The following is a 12,679-nucleotide window of genomic DNA, read 5'->3' as shown; positions in this document are numbered from 1 at the left end:
ATTCAGAAATTTTGTGGGCTCTTCAATAGCTTGAAACTGGCTATGGAGGGGATGTTTATATCATTGGATTTAGCAAACACTAGAATCTTTTAACATTTTTTCCCAGAGTGCCAGTTTACCTACATACCACTGCTTCTGTTAGATGTATCCTTGAACTTGGTCAGTATTTACCTGGTGGTGGGCTGGTCTGGAGGGTCCAAGAAGGTTTCACCCACATGTCTGGAACTTTAGGGGCACAATATACTGGTTTACAACTTAGTGAGTCTTAGAAAGTTCAGCTAAGACGGTCAATCAGAACATGTACACACGACCTCTCCAGCATGGTGGTCTCAGGTTAGTGAAACTTTATGTGTGGCCACCAAAATTTCTTGGAACCAGTGTTGCAGGAGCCCAGGTAGAAGCTGCTGTTCTTTTTATGACTTACCTTTACATACGATGTTAATTTGTCAGTCAAGTTATTACATCCAGCTGATATCCAAAGGAATTAAATTTCATCTCCCAATGGAGAAATTAGTGCAGAGTTAATGATGACATTAGGTCTATTTCCTAGATTATAAACTCACACACATAAATGATTATAGTTGCCTTATTAATATCTTAGCCTCGATGTTTCACATGCATCTCTAACTCATCATGTTCAAAACTGAATTCATATTTTCCCCCATGTATTGGTCAGAATAAATCCTGCTAGCTGTTATAACATGCAAATCCTGAAAATTTAAATGCTTACCTTGTTCAATATGGTCATGGGAGGACCGGTTCTCCATGCAGGCATTCAGAGACCCAGGCTCTTTAGATACTATGGCTCAACTATCTTTCACAGGTGGCTTCAAGGTTTTGTGTTTCCCTCTTCATCCATGTTGGCTGACAGAAAATGGAAAGGAACATGGAGATGACTGGGGTGTTTTCAGGGTCTACCCCATCTCCTCACAAACTGGGGCCAACTTTATCTTCTATCTAAGGGTGACAACTCCAAGCCTTATTTAGAGCTCACATCCATTCCAAAAGCCTGGGTGTATGGGCAATGTGCAGTCTCCATCAGACCACATACTATTCCTTGTGGCTCAGTGTCAGGTGAATGAAAATTCAAGCCCCACTGCCAGCCAATAGGGAACGAAGTAGGGTAACTGCAATATAAAACTGAATTTGGACAAGGGAAAAGGAGAAGACACCTATCACCTCCTGTTCCATAGTCATTCATGTCCAATTCTTGCTGGGTAGAAATTTTGAAAGTTTTCTACCGTACAGGAGGGGAGAAATTCCAACTTGGGCCATCATTCTCTCAGGCAGGAACTCTGCTGTGCAATTGTCCACTCTAAAGTTACTTTTCTACCTTCTAGGGCTCCTTTGCATCTACAATCTTCCTTGGCCACCTCTGAAGGGTATGGGCAGTATTTCCTTCCTGCACTGCTTTTTCAGCCTCGTTCCTGCTCATGGAAGATTGGTGATTGTAGAGTTGTTTTGAGTCTTGAACGAAGTATTTTTTCCCCTTCTATTATTATTTTTATTCCAGTTTCATATTTTCTTTGGAAAAACACTTTCCTTACAAACTTTGCAAGCTTTCGATTTATTTCTCATTAGTCAGTCTCATGCAGTCATTACCATACCCAATGTTCTTTCCTAAGTCATGATTCTCCAGCCTGATTTATTTCTTTCCTTGTTTGCTGCCAGACTTTTTTCTTCAGTGAAGGGTAAAGCTATCTTGAGGCATTCTGAACCAACATGGAGGAAGGCCACACCCTTAGTCTGATCTTTGTCATAGGGCTGAGTCCTTTTGTTCAGTTGAAAAGTTGTCCTTGGCTTTTCACATGGAGCTTCTTTAAATTTCATCTTTTACACTTGAGCCTTAGAATAGTTAGCTTTTCCAAACTCATACCACTTTGAATTTCTGGACTTTGGCATTCTTTTTCTTTTCTGCTTTCCGACCAGTTAATTCTTTCCTGAGCTATTCTTTGCCTTTCATTTAATCCTTGCCAAATGTCCCCAATAACAACTAATACACCATAGTAAAATCTGTTCTGCAGCCCAAGAGGAGAAAGATCTGCCTTTTAAGTTATTACAATTTTAGCAAGTCCTTGCTCGTGTATAACATGGGTCCTTAGCCATAGAGTGGACACCCTGTCACCTGCAATCAACTGTTTCCTTGTCACTTGCCAGTCAGTCTAGAAAATTACACTTAAGTTAAGTTTATTTTGTTCTGTTTAGTTTCTGTTGTTTGTTTGTTTTTGTTCTTACAACAACCCTCTACTTTAAGGTACCAATTTATGACTGACTCAGAGTAGGGTAACTTCTGTGAGAAATATCACCACAGATATGTTCCTTGAAGAGGACTCTTTGTGTAACATGTGCATGGTGGGTTTCCATTCAGTGGTGATTAACAGTCCCAGGCTGCTTCCATTTTGTGGCTCCAGAATCACCCTGGAGTCCCCCACTAGGCAGCTGGGAGAAGAAAACACAAAGATGGTTCCTGTAGGTGGTTTGAGGGGTTGGGACCAGAAGTGACACACATCATTTATGCTCAGTCACAGTGTGGAAATTGCTTCTTTTCTTCATTTTGTATCTAATTGAATAATTACATCCTTTATGTGGCCATAGAGTTAAAGGTAAAGGCAAAGAAGTAAGACCGCTCAGCCAATCTCTCACTAAGTCCCATCCCCTTGACTTCCCTTTCCATCCATGTCCTTTTTTCCTACTGTGACAATCACTGTCTTAGTTTAGACATTCATTTTTACCCTGTGGGGATGTTTCTGGTCACCACCTACCCGGTCTGACTACTTTCCTTTGAGACTCTGCCAGGCTATGGTCCGCTCTGCTGCTAGACTTGTTTTAATGAAGTGAAAATACGATCCTCTTGCTCTAGGTCTTGGAATCTTCCAGTCACTCCCTGCGTCTTTTAGAGTAGGTGTTAAATTTCTTAGAAACACAAAGGCCCTTAATGATCTGCCCCGTGTGCTCATCCAGTGTTACCTTTGGCCTCACCTCTCCATTCTTTGCTCAAGCCAACGCAACTTCTTAAAATTAGACTTCCTTGTTTTGAGATAATTGTAGGTTTACATAGAGTTGTAAGAAATAATATCCTAACCACTGTTCACTCTGACATCTACCATGCCTCTACCTCCCCTTTAACCTTCCCGAGGGACATATCTATCTCTTACCCACAACTTGTTCCTTGTTTCAGGTTTTACCTTCTCCTCTCACTCCTCAGCGCTGCCCTCCTACATCACTGTGTACATAGCCTCAGCTTTGCATGCACCTTGGAAAGTTGGATGAGTGGATAGTCCACTTAGCGTAGGCTGGGGCCGTCTCTTTTTCAATTTCGTAAACCTTAATTATGGGTCAGCTCTTGGCCCATAGAAGGTACTCAGCAAATAACTGTGGATTAGTGCTTGGAGAAGTCCATAAGGGCTACAAGGGTTCAGGCTTTGAATTCCCTCTAATTGGTGTTTAGGTAACAAAGGGTTAACTCAGCATCTGGGGTATTCAAACTCTGCACATTCCAAGGAAAAGAGTGGCCCTTAAGAGGCTTCTTCAAGATAACCTCTAAGCTCTTGAAAAACCCTGCCTGATAAGAATGTCTTTGTATACTTGGGGACTTGGCCCACTCCATATAGTTTATACTAACAGTGTGATTTATGGTTGGGGGCCCTGTGCCAATTTGTATGAGTCTGATATCATGAGGGGCTGGAAACAGAGAAACTAAGGTCAGTCAAGTAGGCGTCCGTCTCTACATGACTGACTGACAAGCGAAACTCCAGACACCAAGGCTCAGGTGAGCTTTCCTGTTTGACAATATTCCACATGTGTCGCAACGCCTCGTTGCAGGAAGAATTAAGTGATAATTGTATTATTCCACTGGAGCGAACAACTGGAAAATTGTTCACCCTATTTGCCTTTGCTGATTTAAATCTCTATCTTTTTGTGGCAGTAAACCATCACTGTGAGTACAATGGCACTGCGAGTCCTTCTAGTAAATTGTTGGCCTAACAGAGATCTTGGGGTCCCAACATGGCACAGAATCTCATTTCCAAACTAATTAGCCACGTGACAATGGACAGAAAACTCAAATCCTACAGTCTCCAGTTACATCATGTATCATGCGAGATAATAATAGTGTTACCTCATTGGGATCTTAGGAAGATTCAGCATTTTATATAAAACACTGAACTTATAATTAGTGACCATAAATATTAGCTTTCATTATCATAATTACTACACCATGAGGATGTCTATATTATTATATATTTTATAAATGCCATCTTATAAATATCCATTTGTAAATATCATGTTAAATATCTGTATACTGTTCTTTTTTTGTTTTCATTTTTTAGGCTTTTTTAAATGTTTATTTATTTTTAAGAGGCAGAGAGGACAGAGAACGAACGGGGTAGGGGCAGAGAGAGAGATAGACACAGAATCCAAAGCAGGCTGCAGGCTCTGAGCTGTCAGCACAGAGCCCAAAGTGGGGCTCGAACCCATGAACTGTGAGATCGTGACGCGAGCTAAAGTCAGACACTTAACCAACTGAGCCACCCAGGCACCCCTATATACTCTCCCGTTAAAGGTGACACCATAGTTTATTTAGCTACCCCTTTATTCCCGAATTGCTAAGTCTTTTCTAGTTTCTTTTTTTTTTTTTTTATCACTCTTAATAATATGGTACTGTCTACACATTATGATTTCTCTATTTAGGACGATTTCCTTAAGACTCATTCCAGAGATGAAATTTCTAGGTCAAAGGATTAAACATTGTAACACTTCCTGATGCATACTGAGTGCTTTTCAAAATGTTTCCATTATTTTGCACTTTTCAAAGTTTTCAAAGTAAAATTTTTAAAAAGTAAAATTTTCTTAGACACGTGAGGGCATAGAAAAAAATAATTTCTTTGGATCAAACATCTCAGAGTAACGGATCATCCTAATGTGGGCATAAATTTCCTGAGAACGAACTAAAAAAAAAAAATCATTTTTGCTGTCTCTTGTTCTGAAAATGGAATGTCCTTATTTGCAGACTGCAATTAAGTATATTCTCTTCACTCATCAGTGCATAAGGTGAGAATCCAACTAATAAATGCATCATAATGTAGAAAAAAATAACTTCTATTAGCAAATATGCATCTATTAAAAAAGATTAAGGGGAAAGGAAAACATTTTTACCTTTAGTGCCACAGAAGGAATTAATTCATTAGGCAGAGTTATGCTAATCATATTCATGCGTAATGTGATAGCCTTGTCATTAATGTTTGCACAAATCTGAGGCAGGAAATGAATATTTTTCCAGAGGTGAATTTTAATTTCAGTTCGCCAAGTGTATCGCTGCCATTATTGTATTTTTTTTTTCGCCTTTCCTACACACTTCTTATGACAAAATGGGGGTGACGGGCCAAATAAAACTTAAAGTTTTATCCTTTATCACTAAACACTAAAGTTTTATCCTTTTATCTGCATATTAGAACTTTCAATGCTTCAGTTTCCTATGCTTACTGGAATGTAGGAATACGATGCGCGGACATCTCGTGAACACCAACAGGTAGAGGAAACCTGACAGTTCTCTGAATGGCTTGAGCTCACAGAGTGGCTTCCTTGCCATCTGAGGATGCTCCTAGAGTGAAGATTTTTCAGGCTCACTTTGCCCTCCTCCTTGACACTTCGCAGCAGACAACAGACAACACCCGCAGTAAGTGTATTGGGGGGTGTCTCTAAGGTGAAACCTTCTGGGGCTGCTGTACAGAAGATGTGGCTACAAATGGATGCAGAAACTTGGGGGTTCATCCTGTCTACCCTGTCAGACTTACCACCCACCATCCCTTGAAGTCATCCCATTAAATGCTGCCCACGGTCACATTGTCGCCGGTGCCCAGGCTGTCCCCTTCCCCATTTCTGTAGAGCCGAATTCTAAACATCCCTGCAGTCTTAGCTGCAATGAGTCTACCCACGGTTCCTTCTCTATCACCCTTCTGGAATGTTCCATTTGCTCAGCACATTCACACTTGCGTCATAGTAATTTCTGTGCATGTCCATTCTCTTCCAGTAACTGGCAAACTCTTCAGGAAGGACATTTTGTCTGATTTACCTTTATGTTTACCACAGAGACTTACACGTATAGCAGTTGTTAAAGAAGAGCCTCCTGAATGGATAAACGAGCATGGATTGGAAATTGGAAGATCACAGATTGTTGTGTACATGTGCACCACGGAGGAAAAAAATCTGGTGTTAGGGACATTTGTTCCTTCTTCAATTATACACACACACACACACACACACACACACACACACACATTTACATGTACACATACATACATGTACATGTACATACGTATGTATATGTATATATATTTGCTGAACACCTATTATGTCCAGGCACAGATCAGATCAAATCCTGGCTCTTTTTCTAATTAGCTGTGTGATTTTAGACCAAGCACCTAACCTCTCTTGAGTCTCAGTTTCCTCATCTGTAAAGTGGAGATAAAGGTCTCCAGTTGGCAGCTGTGGGGAAAGATTCAATGTGACAAATTACACAGAGCTCGTAGCATGGTATTTGCTTAACACTTGATATTTCCTTCTTCCCTGCTCTTCTAACACCAACCAAGAATCCAATCAATCATGAAACACAATCCCTGTTCCAATTAGCACTATGTGGTTTCCGATGCTTCAGATAGAAGAAATCCAGAAGCGAGAAAATTAATTCTCAAAAACACTCAAGTTTTAACTTCTAGGGTGTATAAAGGATATTTCTAAATTTTTTTTTAATGTTTTTTACTTATTTTTGAGACAGGGAGAGACAGAGCATGAGCAGGGGAGGGGCAGAGAAAGAGGGAGACACAGAATCCGAAGCAGGCTCCAGGCTCTGGGCTGTCAGCACAGAGCCCGACACAGGGCTCGAACTCATGGACTGTGAGGGCATGACCTGAGCTGAAGTCGGACGCCTCACCGACTGAGCCACCCAGGCGCCCCAAGGATATTTCTAACACTAGAATGGGCAACAACATATCCTTAAAGATCTATGACGTGCCATATTCCAACAATCCTGGGAGTAGGAAGGGGCTTAATCCTATTTGTTTCCTGATGGTGGACCTGAGGCCCCCAGAGGAGTTGGCTGGCCTCCTCACGGCTGCACGGGCAGGAAGCACGCGAGTGAGAACAGGTACCCCTTCTCCCGACATGCACACAACCCTCCCCAAACCTCTGAAACCTCTATGTGTAAGAAGAGCTGGGCCTAAACATCCATTTCAGCTGAGGCCTCTCTCCTCAGAAGCCTTCCACCTATTATTTTCCCAGCGGGCTCCGTTTCCAGCAGGCCTCTCCTTCTCGAGCTCCTGGAATCCTGCAAGCAAGGCTTGGTAAATGTGTCATCGAAGCCGCGTGTCATCAATCCATCAGCTTTCCCCCCGCTCTGTCACGATGCTGCTAGAATCCTGCAAGCACAGCCCAGGTAGACGCTGCTGAGCCGTAAGGGGAAAACAAATGAGCCTGCTTTCAATGAGCTGGAACCTTCTGCCTGAGTTAATGTTTCAGTGGATTTGTTTGCTTCCTGCAGCTGGCTCAGCGGTTTTGGTGACTGTGACAACAGTTTCCCCGGATTTGTTTTTACCCCTCATCGGGCTTGACACGTCGCCATTCTGTTCTTCAGTTTCCTTGCTGGAAGTGCTTTTGTGATCGTGGCTCTGGGAATGAGCTGAGGACACTAGAAATAGCTCCAGGAGGGAACTCGACGTACCCCTGACTCTTTTGTGAATCATGGCCTGACCATCATGTAGGCTGATCCCGTGTATGTTTCTTTCAAGGAGATAACACATTGAAAGAACTCTGGCTTGGGAGCCTGGGGATGGGGCTTTTGCTCTCCTCCTGATAGGATATCACTAGGCAACCACAGACAATTCACTTAAATTACCAATTTGCCTGACCAGAAGAACCACTTGGGACAACAATTGGTTGTAAAAAGAAAAAAAAAAAATACAGAGTCTTGAGCTTTCTTCAGATTATTACATCAGAGCCTCCTAGGGATATTTCGGGGGCCCTGTAGTGTTTTTATCCGGTGTTTCAGAGGGTGCTCGCAATCAGATATTTTTGGAGGGGAATAATGGCCCCTAGGATCTCCATGTCCCCTGGCATCTCATTTTTAATAGTACATGGAAGTCTTCCTGTGTTAGCGGTCTGCCTTCCACCTGCTTCAGGTTACCTGGAGAGGTTGTTAAAAATGCAAATTCCCAAGCTCTAGTGAAGATGGGCTGAGTCAGAATCCCTGGGAATATGAACCCATGCACTTTGAGGACAGGTTCTCCAAGTCACTTTTACCCACACCCAAACTTGGGAACCACTAATAGAATTTCTGTATACAGCTTATTATGTTTGGAGATATTATCCGCATCTTAAGGCGGTAGTGAGGATCGCAGGAGATAAAGTGCTTAGCATAGTTTCTGCCTCGGGTGAGTCCTTGAGAAACATTAGCTACAAACACAATAATGTGGTTTAACACTTTCTTTGGGCGGGGATTGCATCTTCTATGTAGGATTTTCACAGCACAGCAGGAGGGGGCATGGTGGCTGGTCAATATGTTCTAAAAAAATTTTTTTTTAAATGTTTTTTGAGTTTTGAGGGAGCGAGACAGAGCACAAGCAGGGGAGGGGCAGAGAGAGAGGGAGACAGAATCTGAAACAGGCTGTCAGCACAGAGCCCGATGCGGGGCTCGAACCCATGAGCCCCGAGATCATGACGTGAGCAGGAGCCAGACGCTCAACCGACTGAGCCACCCAGGTGCCCCAACATTCTTATTAATCTCATCGGCTTTTGTGTTTCGAAAGTTTGTGCCTTCGATTCTCCCCTTGTTCTTCCTCTTCGTGTCTATTTTTGTACTGGAACAATCTCAGGGGGATGAGAAGTACGCCTTGGCCAGAGCTATTTTGGTTGCCAGAAAATATTACATTTGGAAGGTTCCTGCAGGGCTGCTCAGGTCATGTCTTCACAGATGACCAGGGTGGATATTATTAGCCTGGTTTCAGGAAGGAAAAGACAGATCCAGAGAGGCAAGGTGACCTTGTTACAAGGTTACTCTGGTGGTTGGTAAGAAACCTGAGACCAGAACTCAGATGGTCCGTCCGTCTTGCATCCAGAGTCTTTTGCCCGTCGCCACACGGTCGCCACACAGCTTCTCGGAGCTGTGATTAGGGGACCCCCACTAACATCAGCTCTGTTTTCTAAAACTTTGCTTCTTCCCTTGTCCTCGTCCTCTGCACTCACCTCTCTCCCTTTCTGTGATCCTGTCTTTCCATATTGGCCCTATCGTCAACTAATATGTGATAAATAAATCAAGGTGCTAGGCCCAAAGGAAATTGGTTCCTTTGGTTGTGTTTGCTTCTGAAAAGAGAGCAATATGCATGGGAGGGGGTGATTGATGCCTGCCTATAACATGATGGTGGGCATTCAAACACTGTGGCATCTGAACAGGTGAAAGACACTCAGGTAGGAAGTTCTTGTGTCCTCTCAAATCATAATTTTGAAGGCAACTTGCTCCTCTGTCCATGTCCCAGGCTGTTACTGACAACCGGATTGTAGCATTATCTTTTTGTGATAAGAGATTTGTTATATTATATGAACTACTCTTTTTATTTTTTTATTTTTTATTATTAAAAAAATTTTTTTAATCTTTATTTTTGAGAGAGAGGGAAACATAGTGTGAGTGGGGAGGGGCACAGAGAGAGGGAGACACAGAATCCGAAGCAGGTGCTAGGCTCTGAGCTGTCAGCACAGAGCCTGACGCGGGGCTCGAACTCACGAACTGTGAGATCATGACCTGAGCTGAAGTCGGACGCCCAACCAAATGCGCCACCCAGGCGCCCCTACTCTTTCAATTTTTTATTTTTTTTGGAGAAATCTTAGGATTTACTCTTTTAGCAATTTTCTATATATCTTACAGCAGTGTTAGCTATAATTATGTTGTACATGCTTATCTTATAATAAGAAGGTTGTAACTTTTGACCATCCCCCTTCAATTCAGGCTTCTCCACCCAACATCTCTGATAATAGTCAGATTTCTGTTTCTTTTTCTTTTCTTTTCTTTTCTTTTCTTTTCTTTTCTTTTCTTTTCTTAAAAATACATTCTACGTATTGTATCATACAATATTTGTCTTCCTCTGTTTGACATAGTTTGCTCAGGGTAATGTCTTCAAGGTCCATCCGGGTTGGTATATGTGGTAGGATAGTCTAATTTTATGGTTGAATAATATTCCATTGTGTGTGTGTGTGTGTGTGTGTGTGTGTGTATAGCTTCTTTATCCATTCATCCATCAATGGACTTGTTTCCATGTCATGGCTCTTGTAAATAATGCTGCAATGCACAAGGAGGTGCAGATAACTTTTTCTACTACTGCACATTCCTTGAGGGAGTACCCCCACCACTGACTCTCTTATTTTTGTTTCAACACCAAAGAAGACGGAAGCTGCAGATGGCAAGTGGTGCGTCATTTAACCTTCTTAACACCCATCTGTGCATATTTGCACGTACTACGTGCTGTGCTATTGTAGGCACTAATGTTGTTTGTCTCGCACACTATTTGCTCTTTGACACCTCTCCTTCTACATGCAGGCCAAGATGATAGCAGGAAAAAAAAAAGGTACTTTGTTGTTGTTAAAAATTCAAAGTAAGCACTAGTTACGTGAGCCTGACTGCTGCTCTCAAGGTGCAATTAGAATCTTGGAATGTCCTAAACAATATCCTAGAGCCGCCTCTTCATTCTGTGGGAGAGGGCTGCTACGGATTTTAGACACCAGGCTCGGCCAGTGGGGTTTCCACAGGAAGTTTCGTGGGAAGGCAGCCATTTAGGAGATGAGATGCTCCAAGTGTAAAATGGTCAGAGTCTGGAGCCATGATCAATGCCAAAGAGGACACTGATCTATTTTGCCCACAGGAAGGATTCCACTGGTCATTGTGCTGGCTCTGAAACCTATTGGTCGTTGAAACATACTAGCTTCACATAGAGCTCTCATCAAAATTTGTGTGAGTCCTTGAAAACATTCCCACGTGTTCTCAAAACATGCATTGAGGGGCGCCTGGGTGGCGCAGTCGGTTAAGCGTCGGACTTCAGCCAGGTCACGATCTCGCGGTCCGTGAGTTCGAGCCCTGCGTCAGGCTCTGGGCTGATGGCTCAGAGCCTGGAGCCTGTTTCCGATTCTGTGTCTCCCTCTCTCTCTGACCCTCCCCCGTTCATGCTCTGTCTCTCTCTGTCCCCAAAATAAATAAAAAACGTTGAAAAAAAAATTTAAAACATGCATTGAACAAGAAAAGGAAAGTGTTACTGTAGTCAGGGTGCAGGACAAATACCATTTCAAAACGACTCTCTACATGAGACAAAAGAATGATTTAAAAGCATCTGCTTTGCCTTCTGAATGAAGGACAAGAGATTTTTTTCTTCCCCCGGGGTCAGTTAACTCTGAAACAAGATTTTATAAAGTTGTAGGGGCGGGGGGAGTACAGTGTGTTGAAGAGAAAGGGGGCTGATGAGCAGGCTGAGTTGAAAAGGGAGATGAGTAAGCAAAAGAAAGTCTGACATTGAAAACTAGAGTCAAATTTGAATTGGCATTGGTACCAGCAAGGGTAAGAATATTTTTTGAAGCTTATTTATTTATTTTGAGGAGGGTGGAGAGAGCATAAGTAGGGGAGGGGGAGAGAGAGAAGGGGAGAGAGAATCCCAAGCAGGCTCCACACTGTCAGCATTGAGCCCCCAGTGAGGCCCAAACTCACGAACTGCCAGATCATGATCTGAGCTGAAGGCAAGAGTCAGAGCTTAATTGACTGAGCCACCTAGGCGCCCCGATTTTCTGCATTATTAATTCTTATCCTTTGGATGCCTGGGTGGTTCAGTTGGTTGAGCTCTGACTCTTGAAATCAGCTCAGGTCATGGTCTCACTGTTCACGATTTCCAGCCCTGCCTCAGGCTCTGCTGCTGTCAGTGGGGAGCCTGCCTCGGATCCTCTGTCTGCCTCTCTCTCTGCCTCTCCCCATCTCGTGCCCTCTCTCTCAAAAAAAAAATAAATGAATAAACATTTGTATAAAAAAAAGTCTGCTGAGTATCAGGAGAAAATTAAATAAGCAAACGCCTAAACACCTGTTGAATTTGTCCAATATTTTATTGCAAAAATGTCTAACATGTATACAATTAATCACATTTCCAGTGTGCACCACATGCGCTTCCTGGTACTTTGATTCTATCATTAGAATTTTACTCTATGTATCACACATCAGTGCGTCTATAGTTCTCCCTGTCCATCCATCAACCCATCTTTTTTGGACGCATTTCAAAACGAAGTGTTGACATTTGTGTGCAGAATGCACACAAATACTGCAGAATGCACATTAGTAACTACCGTTCAATATTTGCTTCAAGTGTTTTGTCTTCAGATATACTCTTTATTTTCAATGAAATGAAGAAGTGTTATGATACTTTTACTGGCTTTGACAAGAGCGTGCACTGGGGGTTTAACCCAAGCCCCTGTCACCGTGTAGAATATTGCCAACGCCTCACGCCCTTCCCCTTCAAGCCCTGTTCTCGCCCTCCCTCCCTGAGCCAACTGCTGTTCTGAGTTTTCAGACCTATATTCGCTTTGCCTGTTCTATAATTTCATACAAAGGGGATCACAGCGTATGACGCTGTTGTCGGAAGCTTCTTTCACTCCCCAAGTATTTTGA

Source organism: Panthera onca, chromosome B1, assembly GCF_046562875.1.
Source record: "Panthera onca isolate mPanOnc1 chromosome B1, mPanOnc1 haplotype 2, whole genome shotgun sequence".
NCBI lineage: Eukaryota > Metazoa > Chordata > Mammalia > Carnivora > Felidae > Panthera > Panthera onca.
Note: the sequence above shows the minus strand (reverse complement) of the source record.